At 41.3% G+C, this 19,475-nt stretch overlaps 1 pseudogene; it reads right to left on the bottom strand.

Moving 5' to 3' along the window:
- Positions 1-15,831: 15,831 nt before the first annotated feature.
- LOC138834315 (histone H2A.Z pseudogene) lies at positions 15,832-16,234 on the bottom strand (annotated as a pseudogene).
- Between the last annotated feature and the right edge of the window lie 3,241 nt (positions 16,235-19,475).

The following is a 19,475-nucleotide window of genomic DNA, read 5'->3' as shown; positions in this document are numbered from 1 at the left end:
AGCTACTCAGGAGGCTGAGATTTGAGGATCCCGGTTCAAAGCCAGCCCGGGCAGGAGAGACCTTGAGACACTTATCTCCAATAAACCACCAGAAAACCGGAAGTGGCGCTGTAGCTCAAGTGGTAGAGCGCTCACCTGGAGCTGAAGAGATGAGGGACAGTGCCCAGGACCAGAGTTCAAGCCCCACGACCGAAAAAAAAAAAAGAATTTTGTAGTATCCTATAGAATATGGAATTACAAACAAAACCAAACCATTTATTTTGAATCTAAATTCTAATTTAGCAAGGTCCACAAAGTCCTATATTAGACAAACTTTGCTATTTCTCCAGGCTTAACTTTTGTAAACCTTCATCATTTCTTTGGCATCCAACAGAATGACGCTTTTTCAAATTTTGGATGGCAATCATGAGCTCTTTTGCATGTAGTAATGTTCTGTAATGAAGAGAACAATTAAAACACAACCGAGGATTATATATATGAGTTGCATTTCAATAGGAAATTTGGCTTCTCAAAACATAATGACAAAATTAGCCCAAACTTCCAACTTTGTATTCCTTTCTTGTAATTTGGTTTGTTTTATTGAGACAAAATTATACTACCTGGTCCAGGGAAGGTATCGCTATGTAATTCTACTCTCTAATCTCCTGTCTTAGTATGAGTTCTAGAATTCCAAGCTTGTATCACATTACTCTGCCATAGTTTGTTGGTTTATTTAATCTAGAAACACACTAGCAATTCTGAACTTCTCCGACGATCTTATCCATTGACTACTCAGACTGTTTATGTACTATTTTCAAAGATGTTCTAACATATGACACAGGATATGAACATTTTCAGATGCACTTGCAGGGGTCTCTGAATCATTCCTCCATCATCCGATCCCATTAATAATGATTACTTGACTTTCTTACTATCTCTGGTCCCTACCTATGTAATAGTCTCAAACTTTTTTGAAGAAAGTTCACTTGAGGACTTTTTAATATTAAAATTTATTTCTTGATTCTAGTCTTACTCAGGACATATTTTCTATTGTTTTCTAACTTTTATACATTTTCTGAGAGTTGTTTCATTTGTGTACTTGTGTGTGCACATGTAAGTGCCTCTGTGTGTATGTGTATGTTTGTATGTATGTATGCAAACACGTCAATTCTTATTCAACAATCTTGCTCATAACTGGTATTCCATCATGTGAACCATTCTTCCAATGCAGGTTTTCCTGGTTAATTATAGATAGTGTCTCAAAAACTCTTCTGCCCAGGCTGGATACAAACTGAACTTCCCAGACTTCTTTACATCCTTAGGTTTTATTTTTCCAGGAGTATCAACTTTTAAACTACATACATTTTTGTGAGTATGAAGTCTAATCTGTAGCCCAGATTTTTAACTCAAGAATTCATATAAAGATAGATGAACATACACATTACATGTGCTGAGTGTACACTGTTAGAAATATGATCTTAAGCTGGTTGGTGGTGAGATCTGAGGATTGAGGTTCAAAGCCAGACAGGTAGGAAAGTCCTGGAGACTCTTTTCTCCAATTAACTACAAGAAAACTGGAAGTAGCACTGTGGCTCAAGTGGTAGAGCACTAGCCTGGAGCTGAATAGCAGAGGGACAGCGCCCAGGGTTCAAGTGCCACGACCAACAACAAATATATATATATATATATATATATATATATATATATATATATATATATATATATATATATATATATATATATATATGAAAAGGAAATAAAAAGAAATATGATCTTTGCCACCAGGATCATTGCTAGTATAATACCTTTTCTCTCAAGATGGACTTTTTTCCATTTAAGTCCATTCTCTTATATGTGCCTGGCATGGAACCAGAATCATTCTTCTATTCTACTTTTTACAAATTTGCATGGTTAGCAAGTGTGATTTAGCAAAGGAGTGGCCTCATACTTCATGATCCACTTAGAAGAAATGCTTTCACTATATCACTTCTATAAATCTACATACTGTACTTTATTGTTTCAATGTTGTCTTATTTGTAGTGTCTTCTATATTGTATTGAACACTTAAACACAGAACTTCTCCTTCTCCTATTATTGTTATTGTTTCTCTTACTGTTAACTCTTATACAATTGGAAAATAATGCACAGCACATACACTCACAAAAAAAAAGATCTGAGAACCCTCTTCACATTTAAAATTCACCTTAATTTACAGAGCACTTATGAAGTTTGAACACAATGTACTCATGGATAATTTATAAGCAATTTAAATTTCATATTTTTTCTTTACTAAGTTGTCTCTGAAACACTGCTACATGATGTCCAAAGGTATCCTTGTTCTATTTCAGTGAAGCCAGCAAACATTCATTATACCTCAAGCAGCACCATAGATGTTACTGGAAGTAATGATTACTGGATGTGGAGACTGATCCCAGGAGACTAATTGCACCTAGAGGTATGACAAAGTTCAAGTTAACTTGTGCTTTCCTTTTTACTGTACAAGAAAAGGATCCATGGCTTGAAGGAAACTCTGTCCCTGACTTTTAGAGTGTGTTTTTAATTCATATAAAACTTGTCTGTAAAGTTCTGATTGAGAGTATTACAAAAGGAAATAATGTGTCATTTGAGGGCCAGCATAAAACAAAAGGAAATAGAGTTGTTTTAAAAGTGCTCTACTGCAAAGAAACAAAGACATGGAAATTTTAAAGTGCTTTAAGGATGGATATTTCACTTCTGAGATGATTCTCTTGTTGCAGGATTCAGTTATCCATTCCTTTAATCTGGTCCTGAGTTCTCTATAGCAGTAAGTATTCCAAAAAAAGCAGGATCCAGTGAGTATAATCAACAAAAGCAGGCTCTTCTCAGACCAGTACTCCTTTAAGAAGGGTCCCAAAGAAATACCTGGGGTTTTTTTGTTTGCTTGTTTGTTCAGTTTGTGCTGGTTCTGGGGTTTGATTCCAGAGGCTGGACTATGTCCCTGAATAGATGTCTTCCTGCCCACGTGCCCCCAAAGTTAGTACTCTTCTGCTTCAGCCAAAACCCCACTTCTGGCCTTTTTGGTGGTTAATTAGGCATAAGGGGTTGACAGACTCTCCTATATGGGTTTGCTTTGAACTGTGATAATGAGAAAGCCAAGTGATGGACTGGGTAGGTGGCTCAGTAGTAGAGTGCTTGCCATGCATGCATGAGGCCCTGGGTTCGATTCCGCAGCACCACATAAGCAGAAAAAGCTGGAAGTGGTGCTGTTGTTCAAGTGGTAGGGCACAAGCCTTGAGCTGAAGACCTTAAGGACAGTGCCCAGGCCCAGTGTTCAGGCACCATGACTGGCAAAAAAAGGTAAGTGACATCAACTGTACCAAGACGTCTGTTTTGAACCAAGAAATACAATTTTTAAAAGAAAAGAATATGTCCAGCCAAGAAGCCATAACTTAAACAACTCAGCAAAATCATTTTGCCATTATTTTTTCTGCTTTGGAAGATTACTGTTGACCTTGTCCTTCCTTTGGGGGAAACTTAAAGTCATATTTGCACTTTTTTGTTGGTAGTGGGGCTTGAACTCTGATCCTGGGCACTGTAGCTCAGCTCTTCAGCTCAAGTTGAGTCGTCTACCACTATAGCTACAGTACCACTTCTAGGATTCTGCTGGTTAATTGAATATAAGAGTCTCATGGACTTTCCTGAGCAGGCTGGCTTTGAACAGCAATCCTGTGGTCTCAACCTCCTGAGTAGCTATGATTACAGGCATGAGCCACCAGCAGCCAGCTCCTATTTCCATTTTGTGCACTTAATGAGACTATGTAGACAAAAAATGGAAATTTGAATCAAATGATGACATTGTAGCTGTTCAGAAAAATTGAGGTAGCAATAAGTCCTCCTAATCCATTTTGTTACATTAATGACTAATAAGCTATGGGACCCCTACATTAGCATCCTCTGCCATCTGTGTAGGTATATTTAGTATCAGGAAAGACTGAGAATTTTAGAAAGCAAAAGAGATCAAGTACGAAAGAACAGGATAGGAGGAGATACATTTATCTCACAGAGATTAAGAACTTGCCTAAGAGATTTAGAATGCTAAAGCCGATGAGGAATAAGCCTAGTTGATAACTAGTTCCTCAATAACCAAAAATGGTTCCCTAGAGTGGTTTCTGGTACGTTAGTTACTATCATTTGTTCCTTCCATCTGGAATTATTCCTTTTCTTGTCCCAACTGATAATTTGCCTCTGCCTTTTTGGTGCCATGACTGATCAAATAGATTTCAAAATCTCAGCCTACCCTTCTCATTGTGATTAGCAGTGACCATTCAAAAGCCTGGAATCTTTGAATTTCCAGAATTAATCTTCACCTGACATCTAAGCATATTCCTGGCATTAATTGCTGTGACCTAATGACCAAACTTTTTTTTTACACAGTATTCTAATATAGGTAAAGTACATGAATTAGGGAGTATTGTCAGGTATTAGTATGGAAGGAGCAATTACATATTCCAAGTATGGATTATTTATTTTGCGTTTACTAACAATGTTTTTTTGTTTTTTTGGGTTTCTTTGTTTTGTTTTTTTTTGCCAGTCTTAAAGTCCTGGGGCTTAAACTCAGGGCTAGGGAATTTTTCCTGAGCTTTTTTTTTTTTTTTTTCTCTCATGGCTAGCACTCTACCACTTGAGGCACAACGCCACTTCCAGTGTTTCTTTTTCTGTTTATGTGGTACTGAGGAATTGAACCCAGGTTTTCATGCATGGTAGACAATCCCTGTACCATGAAGCCACATTCCCAGAGCTCTAAATGACTTTCGTAAGACAGCATTCCAGTTTCATTCCATAACTATGTATCATAATTTTGGCCAGTTGCTAGAAAAGAACATAGAAAACAATACTAAGTCCAATAAGGCTGAATGGACAATGAATAACTGTCATGGTCTAGGCAGAGCACAGAGGGGTTTACCTCATGGGGCTGTTTCAACAGGCTGAGCAAGACATTTCCGAACCCACAGCACACCTCAAGAATGAGAGGGCCACCTTGGGTTCCAACCACATGGGGACACCGGGTCACCTCTTCCAGCAGCCATTCAACGAGTTCCTGAGAGAGAGAGAGAGAGACAGAGAGACAGAGAGACAGAGAGACAGAGAGAGAGAGAGACAGAGAGAGGGAGAGAGAGAGAGAGAGAGAGAGAGAGAGAGAGAGAGAGAGAGAGAGAGAGAGAGAGAGAGAGAGAGAGAGAGAGAGAGTCAAAATTACAATTAAGCAGGGTGCCGGTGGCTCAGGATTATAATCCTAACTAAACAAGAGGCAGAGATATGATGAATATGGTTCATAGCCAGCACCGGCAGGAACGTCCATGAGACTCTTATCTCCAAAGAACCACAAGAAAACTGGAAGTGGCACTGTGGCTTAAGTGGTAGAGCACTAGTCTTGAGCTGAGGAGCTCCAGGACAGCATCCAGGCCCAGAGTTCAGGCCCCATGACTGACAAGAAGTGGACTTCCCACCACAAGAAGTGGACTGAATACCACACATTCTCCTAGGGACCATGGCAGAGAAGTCAGGCTGAGCTTCCTCTCAACTGGAGGTCATGAGTTGGTCATCTGGCTTCTCCGTGCCTCACTTTCCCCAGCTACAAAACTGAACACATTGAAGGATCCCCTTCCTTGTGGGAATAGGGTAAGGAAGAAAGAGAACCATGTTTGTTTCATAATCCCATACATGTCACACGACTAATAACAGGCCCCATCTGAGCCCTTTCCAGGTTATCTTCTTGACATATGCTCACAGAATTGCCAAGAACCTTATCTGACAGCCACTCCCTCTGTGCCTGGACCTGCTTTATAGATCCCCCTGTATTGATCCCTTGTTTCCTCACAACTCTCCTGGGAGAAGACTGTGGTACAATGGTGGAGGCCCACCCAGATTTCTACAGCTGCTGTAGACTAAGAGTTTGGGGCAATCATCTAAACCGATGACTGAGCATGGTGCTATATGTCTACCATCCAAACTGGTGGCTCATGCTTGTCACAGATATGAGGGCCATGATCCAGCCCAGCCTGAGCACGTATTGAGTCTCTATCTTGGAAATGCCCAAGACAGAAGGGCTTGGTCTGCATGGTAGAAGACCTGACTGGCAAGCTGAAGGCCTTGAATTTAAACTCTAATACACCAAAAAGAACCAGAGTCCTGGTGCCAGAGGCTCATGCGTATAATCCTAGCTACTCAGAAGGCTGAGATCTGAAGATCACAGCACAAGATTTAAAATAGGTTTGGACTCACCCATCAGACGTCATGATGAGAAAACCTGGAGTCAGGCCTATGCTGGTGCACTCCATACTAGAAGGGCTCACATCCTTACTAAGTGCTGTCAATGCTCTCTGGCCCCCTGGGAAGCCAACCCCTGAGTGTCCCACTCCGAGATCCTCCCAAGCTCCCACTACCACCAATCAGGCCCAAAGGAGTAGACAGCTCCAGGGCACACATGTCCCTTGATCTTGTAATTTAACAGTGCTGAGTCCCCTTCAAGTGCCTCACACATCCAGGCCCCCAGACCTCAGCCACAAAACCCATGCATCCCCCAAATATAGCAGGCAGAAGTTACCAAATGACCCAACCTCCTTATTACAACCCACTTCTACACAGACACACAGAGACACACACACACACACACACATGCAAACACACACACATGCAAACACACACACACACACACACACACACACACACACACACACACACACACACACACACCACAAATCCAGACCAGTGACAGAACACTAGTCCATGCAGCACCTGCAATTTTCTAAATGATCACTCACCTGAGCAGAGTCAGGCTGTACAAGGAGGAAGATGATATCTCTCTCTCTCCTCTCTCTCCCTCCCCCCCCCCCCTCTCTCTCTCTCTCTCTCTCTCTCTCTCTCATGAACACACACAGACACACAGACACACACACAGATTCAAAGCGGTGCCTCTCCAGAGTTTGTTGGTCTGCTGAGAGACACTGGTGCCTGCCTAATCATTGGTCTTGCTGATGTTCTGGCACAGACCTGTGAGTTCCCTATCCTCGGGTTGAAGTGGTGGGAGCTGGAGCCCACAGTTGGAATCCTGGTCCTGCCACCTCCAAATGGCAGGAGAACCTAAGAAACTCATTCTTATCCATATAATTATCAATAGAATGTGATCAATGTCAAGATTGAATAAGTAGTTCTTGAATGATTCTAGGATCAAATTGTACACAATTATATCCTAGGACACTCATCAATTTTAGTTAATGCATCATTAAGCATTTAAACAATCACATTCATTAAATGGAGGCAGAATAAAATAACTAAGTATTGGACATCACATAGCATAAAATGCAATTTTTTCTGCCAGGATTGGGATTTGAACTCATTGTCTGGGTAACTGTTGCACTGTGTGGGAAGGGGAAGCTCACCTCCTTGAAGTAAAGAAATTCAAGTCTCTTCCTTAGGCCTGAATTGGATCCCCAGCACTAAAAAAATCCTATTCATGTACATTTTAAGTATACAATTTATATTCATATGCATATGTTCACTCTATATTACACTCAGTATAGTTATTCTTTTTTTTTTCTTGTGTTGACCATTTATTTTATTGACTATTTTGACACAGAAAACATTGATTACATAGGATATAGGTCTGCATATGTATTCCACTTCATAGCTGACACCCAGGACTTTCACAGAAAAGGAAAACCTGTCAAAATCAGCTTTTTATTCCATGATTCATTGTTTGGGAGTGCTGGCATCTGTACCTGGGGCCTATTTTGACAGGTGGATCTATGGTTGCTCTGATAGCCTGCCAGGCTTCAGCAATGGCAGGTCAGGTCCACTTTGCAGGTGTCATTCAGAACCAGGATAGTCACCCTGCAAAGAAAAAAAATTATAAACCCCTCAGCCCTCTGCAATTCACTATTTTTTGTGATGTCCCAGTTTTTTTTTTCTTCCTGCAAGCCCTCTTGGCCTGGGATCCCAGATTGGCTATGGGTCCAGAGGCTGCAGCCCAGCCAAGGGATATCAAAGCTTAGGCAGTGTTGCCATGATCTGAGTTCAAGCCCCGTGTTGGCAAAAAAGAAGAAGAAATTAATTAATTAATTAATTAACTAAATAAAAAAAAATAAGCCTCCCGGGTTTGGAATTTCTGCCAGTTATATTTCCTAACCTGGGATTTGAACTCAGGGTCTTGGTAAAACCATACCAATGTGAGGGAAGGTGCAGAGTTGCCAGTAGTTGAATTCAAACCCCATTCCAAGCCAAAGCAAAAATTAAGTCACTGATCTTGGCAGGGGAAGTTAGTTGTGGAGATGGGAGGGAAGAGATAGTAGGGGGGAAACAAAGGAGGAGGCAACAATGCTTAATAGGAAATGTACTCATTATCTTGCTCATGTAACTGTAACCCCCTGTACATCATTTTTGCAATAAACATAATACAAAAATAAACAATGCCGTGCTCAGAGAAGCACTTTGGGGGTAAGGGAAAGATGTCTGAATAGTTGTACAAAATTCTACACTGCTTTTTGTAAAAATGTTCAGTATGGAAATGAATAAAGCTAACTGCTTTCATTTAAAAAAATGTCACTGTCTTGGAAATGTGGCCAGTATTTCTGCCATTCTGGGATCTGATCTCACATTCCAGTTAACTCTTTTGCACCATGGGTAAAGGCAAAGTTCACTATCCTTGAGGAAAAGATATTCAGGCTAGAGTTCTCAGGGCCTGCAGTAAGGCCCTGCAATGAAAAATTATTTATATACATGTGTAATATATGATACATACTTACATATGTATGTTTATTACATTTTATGATTATTGTCATTGATTTTTATTTTATTTTTATTTAATTCATTTAGACATTGTTTAATGTATTTAATATTATTAAACACATAATATTTATTACATTTTGAACATCTATTATAAAATTATACACAAAATTTAGGACATTGAATCATTTTTCATTAATAATTTATTAAGTGTGGAAACATGATACATAATTATGCTGATTTTTTCCATCATGGGGCTTGAACTCAGGGCCTGCGCACTGTCCCTCAGCTCTGCAGCTCAAGGTCAGTGCTCTACCCCTTGGGCCCAATGCCACTTCCGACCTTTTCTGCTTATGTGGTGCTCGGGAATTGAACGCAGGGCCTCATGCATGCAAGGCAAGGACTCTACCACTGATCCACCTTCCCAGACCACATGATTCATAATTAAACGGAGGCATTTGTTACAGTCATCACGTGTTTAGATTCTATCCCAAGTATCAGCTTTGCCTTATTCATCTTTGGACAACTTCCTATAGGGATTTATTTAGATGTTTTATACTCAGAGGCCTTTTCTTGAAGATAGGCAAGTTGAGGGATAAAATACTAAGCGTGAAGCTGGGAATGTGGCTTAGAGGTACAGAGCTTGCTCAGCATGCATGAATGCAGGGTTTGAATCCTCAGTGCCACATACTCCGAAAAAGCCAGAAGCTGTGGAATGGCTCAGGTGGTAGAGTGCTGGCCTTGAGAAAAAGAAGCTCCAAAACAGTACCCAGGCCCTACATTCAAGCCCCAGAACTGGCAAAAACAATAAGCCAGTTGCTGTGGCTCACATAGAGAACCCTAGCTTCTCAGGAGGCTGAGATCTCAAGACCACAGTTCAAAGACAGCCTAGGCAAGGAAAGCCTGTTATAATCTTATCTCCAATGAACCACCAAAAGACCCCACATAGCGCTGTGGCTCAAGTGGTAGAGTGTTCACCTTGAGCTGAAGGGTTTAGGGATAGTGCCCAGGCTTGAGTTCAAGATACACAACGGGAAAAAAGTGGGATTAATCAAAGTACTTTTCCTATTTGTTAATTATGAGAACATTTTCTGGAAAATGAACACTGGTGTACACCAGAATTAAAGTCAGAGCTCAATGTTCAAGTATAGAAGATCCATAAGCCCAGCCTGACTCTAGCATTATAACCTTGTGTGCTACAGGGTTCTGAAAGGTCCAATGTTGAAAGGCTTAATATGCTCCCCAATCCCTTTGTGATGAGCAGTTGACTTGTATTTTCAATGTCATTACAGTTCTGAACCTAGCAGAGCACCAGAAAGCTCATAATCGTCATCCTACATTAGGAGGCTGAGGTCTGAGGATCACAGGGTGAAGCCAGCCAGGGCAGGAAAGTCTATGATGCTCCACTTCACCACGGACAAAGCAGAAAGGGACTCGTGGTAGAGCGCTAGCCTTGACTCAAAGGAGCCCAGGAACAGAGCCTAGATCCCAATTCAAGCCCAAAGACCTGCAAAACATTTAAAGCAAAGGACAGAAAAAGAAGGAAAAAAGGCAGTAACTCCCTTTGGGTTTGATCAATCTATTTCTATCTTGGAAGCTCCTGAAGATCTAGCAGGACAAGCAGTAAAGAAGGACATGGACTAGGAGAGGAGGCTGAGTTCAGGATTCAAGTGTAGCAGATCCATCTGCCTAGCCACTCATGTAAAGATTATAATCATCCTGTGTCCTCCAGTGGGCTTCTGAAAGGTCACATGTTCAAGAACTTCCTGGGTTTCGCTTGGTGTTGAGAAGTTACTTGCACTCTAAATGTTCTTACAGTTCTCAAGCTATAGAAGCAGGAAAGAAACATCATTGACCCACCCTGGGTATAAAGAAGTTCTCAGGATCCAAGACCTAGCCCTGTTAGCAGGAAGAATTCCAATGTAACTCTGTATTTGAAGGACAGAAAACAGTTTCAAAAAACCAGGCTAGATGCAGAGACCTAGGCCTGCAGGATTAGGAGGCAGAATGTAAACACTCAACAAGGAAGTGAGCTACAAAACCACTTCATTCATTCCAGGCACAGCCAGCATTGGGGAGAAAACCTGAAACATTTGTTAGAGTTACACCATGGTCAGGCTTTTCTCAGCCTCTTCAAACAATGACTAATTATCCTTCCTCCCTCAGGTGAAGGGAGCCTCAGGCTATCTTTAGATTACCAATAGAGAGCCAGTTCAGTGGAGGAGAGGGGAGGAACAGAGTAGAAAACCCTGCTCTTTGGTCTTAGGGAGTAGGTTCTTTACTCTCCATCTGTCAGATGTGAAGGCCCTTCTACCTCTGCCAGTCCATTCTACTTCCTTCATTCTCCACATCATTAATGTAAATCCCCAGTCCAAAGAGAGGCAGAGACCTTTCTCTTCTGCCTCCAAGTGCTTAGTTAGAACCTGACTCTGCCCTCTTGCCTCTGGGGCCCTCCACTGCCTGAGAAGTGGGAGAGAGACAGTTTTCCTGCCCTGTGGTGATGTGAAGGCAATGCTGGTGTCCTGGCACACTGCAAAAGGCCTCCTGATTGGGAAGTGTTCCCTTCTTTCCTACTTATATCTAAGACCAGATTCATCTCTCTCTCTCTCTCTCTCTCTCTCTCTCTCTCTCTCTCTCTCTCTCTCTCTCTCTCTCTCTCTCTCTCTCTCTCTCTCTCTCTCTCTCTCTCTCTCTCTCTCTTTCTGTCTCTGTCTCTCCCTACCTACCTACCTACCTTTCTGGTATCTCTTTGCCTTGGGCTGAACACAAGGCCTGAGCACTGTCTTTAGCAATCTGCTACTTGAGTCACAGCACCAAATCTGGCTTTTGCTGTGTAAGTTCTACTGAAGAATCAAACCCAGGGCTTCTTGCATGCTAGGCAAACACTCTCTCACTAATCCATATTCCCAGCACCCTCATCTTTTCTTTAATGGTTGTTTTTACATAAGTAGGCTCCCATTTTTCATCCCTAACTTTATTTTTCTGAATACCTGTTAAAATTATGAACCCTGACTTCTCTTCCCCTGGCTGATTTGTGACTGTTCCTACATTGGCCTCGTAATGAAATATAAATAAAGGCTGATGAGAGCTTAAGTGTGCATCATGTAAGGATGCAGGAGTGGAACCCTGGAAAAGAAAAGCGATGGGCCTGAAATGAAGAGAATGATGCAGTAGTGCAATGAGCATATCTGAAAAATAAATCAGTAAGTAAAAGAAGCATTGCATATGGTCTGTTCGCACTCAGTTAGGTAATACACACATAAGACGGTAAGGCACTGATACATAACTTGGCCTTTTCTTTTTGAATTTTTGTTGTGGTCATCCCAGAGCTTAAACTCTGGGCCCTATGCCTTCCTTTGTTGTTTTACTCAAGGCTGAGGCTTTACCACTGCCACAGCTCCACTTCCAGTCTTCTGGTGGATAATTGGACATAAGCGCCTCCCAGGCTTTCCTACTTGGTCAGGCATGTATCTCCTGCTCAGCTTTCTCTCAAAGATAGAGCTCTACCCTCTGGGTCACTGCTCCTCTTCTGGTTTTCCGGTGGTTTATTGGAGATAAGAAGCTCACAGACTTTCCTGCTCATGCTGGATTTGAACGGCGATTTCCTGAGGAGGATTTAAGAGGGTTTCCTTAGGGATTCACTGAGGCACTGCTTCACACAAACTTTTAGTCTAAATCTCGAGAGATACTAGAGAAAAACAGAAACAGGAAGATGCTTCTCATGTGTTCTAAATACTTAATGTTGTAGACACAAAACAGTCATACTTATTAGGTCATTATGTAGACAAAAGGAGCAATGCAGACAGTATGAGGATCGCTGCAGCTTTCAGTCCTCTCGTCCTGAGACAGTAAATTCACTGCAGCTCAACACTAAGTGACAGAACTGGCATGTCCTATAGACATTTACTTCCAAATCCTAGGACACTTATTTCTCACTTTTGTCTTTAAACCTGTGACCAGAAGGGAAGATGAGGAGAGAAAATCATTCTCAGAGAAAGCAGCTGTAAAGAACATTGGGTAGTTTACTTATAACTTAAAACCATTGGAATAACCCTGTTAAGAAGTCAGTTGTCCAGAGTGAAAAATGAAGAAGAAAGGCAGGTGCCAGTGGCTGCTGACTGTATTCCCAGCTCCTTAGGAGTCTAAGTTGTACAGAATCTTAGTTTGAATCCAGCCAGTGTAGGAAAGTTCATGATACTGTTTTATCTATGAGATTAGAGAAAAACCCAGAACTGGGGCTCTGACTCAATTTTAGTGGGCTACATCTAAGCAAAAGGAGCTCAGAGACAATGGCTTGGGTTAACGTCCAACCCCAGGACCTGCCCCCACCCCCCAAAAAAAGACCGTGTAGGTCCATGTCTTTGTGTATGGATGGATGTATTCATATAGGTTAATCTCTAGAGTAGCTATGATGAATGGCAATGAACTAGGAAATTTGTTTTCAATACAATGATTTCATAGTACAGAGAGGGCTTTCAAGACATTGCATGTTCTGGGGCTCCCCTCACTGTGCCCAGTGTAGCCTGAGGTTTTCTCTGCATCCCAGGCCTTTTGGAAGAAGTCTCTCTCATTGTCTGGACAGGCAGACTAAAGGCCTCACTCCTGTACAGCTGTGTAACAAGCAACCCCATCTGGGTCAATTAGTGAGGATGAATTTGGGCAGGTTCTTAAGGTCAGTAGAAAAAGGCCTCTTTGTACCCCAAGATATCTCTTTCCCCAGTGCTCTATTTGACAGCAAAACTTCATTTGTGCCACCTCCCTTGGCAGGCCAAGTTCCCTGCACTTATCATGCCTTTGTGAAACTATATTCCGGTGTTCAGATAGAGTGCTAATATAATTCAGGAGTCCTTGTGGCAGACAACTAGGGCACTGAACCTAATGAAATGTTTCCTTGCTGGCGATGATGGGCCTATGATGCCTCTCCTAGGTTTCTGGAAGCTTGGGAAATCCAAACACATGTCTGATATCACAAGGCTTCCTGTCTAGGCCTGGTGAAGCTCATCAGGGTTTGAATGATTTGACCTCTCCTAGTTGGACCCTGGGTGGGTAGGTTTTGGGGTTGAACACAGGGCCTGGGGGCTGAACATGAGCTCAGTGCAGAAGCCCAGTGCTCTACTATTTGATGTCATAGCTTCACTTCTGGTCTCTCTCTGTGTGTGTGTGTGTGTGTGTGTGTGTGTGTGTGTGTGTGTCTGTGTGTGTCTCTGTGTGTGTGTGTGTGTGTGTGTGTGTGTATGCATACACTAGTCTTGGAGATTGAACTCAGGACCTGAGCAGTGTACTAATTTCTCTTGTACAAGGATCTCTCTCACCCACTTGAGCCACAAAGCCACTTCAGGCTTTTTTCTATTGATGTGGCACTAAGAAATCAAGCCCAGGTCTTCATACATTCAAAGCACTCTACCCCTCGGGCACATTCCCAGCCCTCTACTTCAGGTTTGTTAGTTTGTTTCTGTCTTTTTCTTGTTGTTGTTGTTGTCTGCTGTAGCAGTTAAATTCTGGACCTTGGTGCTGTCCCTGAGCTCTTCAGCTCTAGTCTTGTGCTCTACAACTTTAGCCACAGCACCACTTCTGGTTCTTGGTGGTTCATTGGAGTTAAGTGTCTCAAGGACTTTCCTGCCCAGACTTGCTTTGAACCATGATCCTCAGATCTCATCCTCCTGAGTAGCTAGGATGACAGGCATGAGACACAAGCACCAAGCTTCCACTTCACGTTTCTTAGTGGACAATTGCAGATAATAGTCTCATGGGACCTCTTGTGTCTGGGATATTTTGGAACCCAGATCCTCAGGTCTCAGCTTCCTGAAAAGGCAGCATGACAGACCTCAGCTATAGACCCCTAGACTGTGGCACTCTGCTGGAAGGGGATCCTTGTCTCCACGTGGTGGAGGGCTATCCATAAACCCAGAGGTAAGTGTCAGTGCCTAGGCCCCGATTTCAAGGTTCATAACTGAGAAAAAAACAGAACAAAATTTTCTGCATGAGAGAACTCACTAGTCTTCAGTAATACACATTTTTGTCCCTGCCATGGGGACACATATGAGCCTCAATATTCTTTTTTATTAAATCAAACTTCTTTTCTTTATTGTGAAAATACCATACAGAGGCGTTACATTTACATCGGCAAAGTATTGAGTACATTTCTTGTCAATCATTGTTGCCTCCTCCTTTGTTTCCTCTTCCCATCCTTTCTCCTTCCTCCCCCCCACCAAAGTTGTAAAGTTCGTTTTTAGACATAATGAATTGTACATCTCATTGTGGCAATGGGTCCACCTGTATCCTTATTTAAAAGATTTGCTTTATCCCTTCCCTTCCACAAATTATACCAACATCAAAAACAGTGAAAACAGGGGTTATACTGTGGAGGAGAAAACTACAAAGCAACAAATAAATCATCTTATAAATATGTTAGAAACAATTCCATTAAAAAAAAACATGTGAATCCTTATGTTGGGGTTCATTTTACCTAACACCAACGTATCTGACATTTTCTGCTTGTCTCAGGCATATACTAGTTATTGCAAATAAGGGAAACCATGGGACCTATGTTTCTCTGGGCTTGTCTTACTTCACTTAATATAATTTTTTCGAAATCTTTCCATATCCTAACAAATGGGCAATGTCATAGAATTCCATTATATATATATATATATATATATATATATATATATATATATATATATATATATCACATTTTTCACATTTTTCACATTTTTCACATTTTTTTGGGATATGACCTTTATTGAGCTTATCCACTGCAGTGGAAATAATGTCTGTTCAAAACCAAATGTTGTTACTATAACTTCTGCATCACAATTAAAATCCAAACAGTTTTTTAAAAAGTTAATCAAAACCCACTACTTCAGAGTCAATAGCTTCTTTGAAGCCACAGTAACACTTAAATATGGTTAAGACTCGAATGCAGAAATTTGGTTGGTTGGAAAGATAATTAAACTTTCAACCTGCTCAAATAGAATTACAAAGAGGCAGAATTGTGTTTTTTCACAGAGATACAGTCCACTGGATTCACCAACACTGGACAGCTGTTAAGAGTATTTAGAGTCCTGAGATAACAAGGAAACCAGGCATCCTTTAGAGAGTCTTCTGTTGTCCTTTCTTCCCAATAAGAGACTTGTGGATGTGGGGGATGACACCACTACCAGCAATGGTAGCCTTGATGAGAGAGTCCAATTCTTCATCTCCACGAATAACAAGTTGCAAGTGACAAGAGGTAATAAGCTTTACCTTTAAATCTTTTGATGCATTTCCTACCAACTCAAGTTCCTCCGCAGTGAGGTACTCCAGGATGGCTGTGCTGTACATAGCGACGGTCGCTCCCACACTTACGTGGCTGGTTGTCCTAGAATTCAGATGTCGATGAATTCGGCCAACTGGGAACTGCAAGCCGGCTCTCTGCGAGCAGAAAACCACCTTTGTCTTGGTCTTTCTGGAGTCCTTCCCAGCCTTACCACCAGCCATCTCGAATTCTGCTGAAGCTCACGCAAGCAAGGCAGCGAAAAGGGTATTCGGAGGCATGGCGAGGCCTCGGACACCTACTCCGTCGTCGCACAGTGATTCAAACTCATTTTTCACATTTTTTGTCTGCAAAATCATCTCAGTTTTGGAGTTCTTACATAGACCAGTGCTGTGAAGGACACAGCACATGACACTCTTTGCATGACTCAGCACACAGCACCAAATGCAGGACTCAGCGCACTGCACCCTGTAAAGGACTCAGCACATAGCACCTTGTGCAAGACTCAGAACAGAACACCCTGTGAAGGGCTCAGCACATAGCTCTATTCCACAAATTGTTGATAGAATTAGGATGGTTTCATCAGTATCACCATTCACAAACCACACAAGATCACATCTAATGGTTTAGAAGGGTGTTTTTTTGAGGGGTGTTACCCATGGGGCTTGAACTCAAAGCATGTGCATACTGTTCTAATAACATTTGCTCAGGGCTAGAGCTCTACCACTAGGAGCCACATATCGAAGAGTCTCACAGACTTCCTACCAAGGCTGGGTTTTAAAGCCACCAAACAGCTAGGAAGATGGGGTTAAGCCAGCCAGCAGGGTCTGGTTCCGTGCAGCTGGGTTGCAGTGCTTTACATCTGGCTAAGTCCGGTTAGGTGGCAGCTGTCAGCACCAGACTCCTAGTTTGCTCTGTGATGATGTACTTGAAATCCTGTCCTTATTGCAGTTAGAACATTCTACCTTGTTTTTGGCAGCAGTCCTGGGCCTTGAGTAAGGAGTTAGAAATGTCCCTAAGCATTGGTGCTCCAGGCTAGCACTCGATTGAAAAACAGCAGAACTTCTCGATTTTCTGTTTATGTGGCACTGAGGAATCCAACCCAATGCTTTGTGCTAACTAGGCAAGCACTCAACCACCGAGCCCCAGGAATAAACGAAGTATAAATAGATAGAGCTTCCTTATACAAATATTATATACCAAAATGAGAGATGTCTGTATATTATTGAATTATAGATAATATTACTACCAATTATTAGGTATTCAATAATGTCTCCATTTAATGACGTGTCCCAGCTGAACAATTAATAAAGCATTAATTAATAATTACTCAATATCCTGTTATTTTTTTCATATATGTACATACATACGTATAATTATATATTTTATAGAATGAGACAAATTAAATTATGCATCGTGCGTTACTACCAGTTATTAGGTATTTAATTATGTCTCCATGTAATTTTTATTCTGTTAATGCTCAATAAAATATTAATCAACTTAATCCAAGTCCTATAATTATTGCGTCTAATTTTATCCCAGAATGATTCACAACTAATGCAATCTGTTTTTCATTTATTGTGTTGACAATTATTTCACCTATGACATTTATTACCTTCATGACATCCTATTACATAGCATATAGATTTTCACACAATTTATACATTCTACCTGTCACCAAGAACTTTCAAAAAAAGGAAAATGTGTCACGCTCGGCTTCTCACTCCAAGATTACATTTTTGGCAGTGCTGGGATCTAAACTCAGGGCCTAGAAGGCTCAGTTCATGAATGGGTAACAGCCAGCACAGCAGCCGCTAGCCAGTGCAGCTGCCAGGCAGTTTTGAGGCCCTGAGATCGAGCCCTGTATGTTGACTTCATATTGCGCTTAGTGTAGTTATTCATTTAATTTTTTGGTTTATACATTTATTTACCATTTATTTTATTGACTGTTATTATACATACAATATTTACTTCATTTATTACATAGGATATAGATTTTCCTATGTATGAAACTTCAGACCTGACACACATGCCTTTCATAGAAAATGAAAGCATGTGACACCATGGGCTCCTTACTCCACGATTCAATTTTTGTGAGTTCTGGCATTTGAACTCACAACCTACAAGGCCTAATTCATGAATGGGTGAGTGTCAACACGCCAGCCTCAGGCATGTAGAGCTGACAAGCAGTTCCTAGCACCTGAGATTGAGCCCTAGGGGTTGACAAAATTAGAACAGATTGACATGCAGATGGTAGTACACAAATAAATATAGATCTTTAAAGAGTGCCAGAGATGTCTATATATTCTTCATTTATATAAATTATACTCCTAGCAATTCTTGGGTATTTATTATGCCTCCATGTAATTAATATTATTGTTTTCATCCTTAATGAAATATTGATTAAATCAACCACAGTTCTGCCTGAAACGATTGCGACCTTGTAATTAATAGTATTCTTTTAATGTGTCAAAAAAATTCATTAAAATCCATCGGCCTCCTAAATTCACTCTGTTTAATTTTTTTTGGGGGGGGGGTTCGGTCATGGGGCCTGAACTCTAGGCCTGAGCACTGTTCCTCAGCTCTTTAGCTCAAGGCTAGCACTCTACCACTTGAGCCACAGTGCCACTTCCGGCTTTTCTCTTTTTGCTTATGTGGTGCTGAGGAATCAAACCCAGGGCCTCATGCATGCAAGGCAAGCACTCTACCATGTAGCCCCCTTCCCAGCCCTACTCTGTTTAATTTTATAGTAGTATCATTCAGGAACAACTAATTCAACCTTGACATTCATAACCTTCCATGGGTATTCCTATGAATAGGAACCAGACTCTTAGGATCTCCTTCCTTTGGTAGAGGTCAGGGCCTATGTGGCTGTGTTGACCTATGGCTTCCGTGGTAGCCTGCCAGCCTTCAGCAACGCCAGGTTACAATCATTTTTCAGCCATGTCATTCAGACCCAGTATGATCACCTTGCAAAGAAAACAAATGTAAAACAGACAGCCATCTGCAAGTTGCCCGATTTGGTTTTGTTTTATTTTGTTTTTGTAAAAATAACATACAGGGGGTTACAATTCCATGGGCAAGATAACGAGTATATTTCTTATCAAGCATTGTTGCCTCCTTCTTTGTTTCCCTTCCCATACCCTCCCTGCCCAATCCTCCCCCCCACCAAAGTTGTAAAGTTCGTTTTTCAACATAATGACTTGTACATCTCATTGTTGCAATGGGTCCACCTGTTTCCCAATTTAAACGATTTTTTCCCTTCCCCTCCACAAATTATACCACCATCAAATACAGTGAAAGCACGGTTTATTCCGTGGTGGAGGGACATACAAAGCAACATAGAAAGCATCTTATAAATATGTTAGAAACAATTGAATGAAATAAAAATTATTTGAATACTTATCTTGGGGTTCATTTCCCTAACATCAACTTATCTGACCTTTTCTGCTTGACTCAGACATATACTAGTTATTGCAAA

The sequence above is a fragment of the Dipodomys merriami genome, unplaced genomic scaffold (genome assembly GCF_024711535.1).
Source record: "Dipodomys merriami isolate MVZ:Mamm:240054 unplaced genomic scaffold, mDipMer1.0.p SCAF_211, whole genome shotgun sequence".
Lineage (NCBI taxonomy): Eukaryota > Metazoa > Chordata > Mammalia > Rodentia > Heteromyidae > Dipodomys > Dipodomys merriami.
This window is presented reverse-complemented; position numbering and strand designations above follow the sequence as displayed.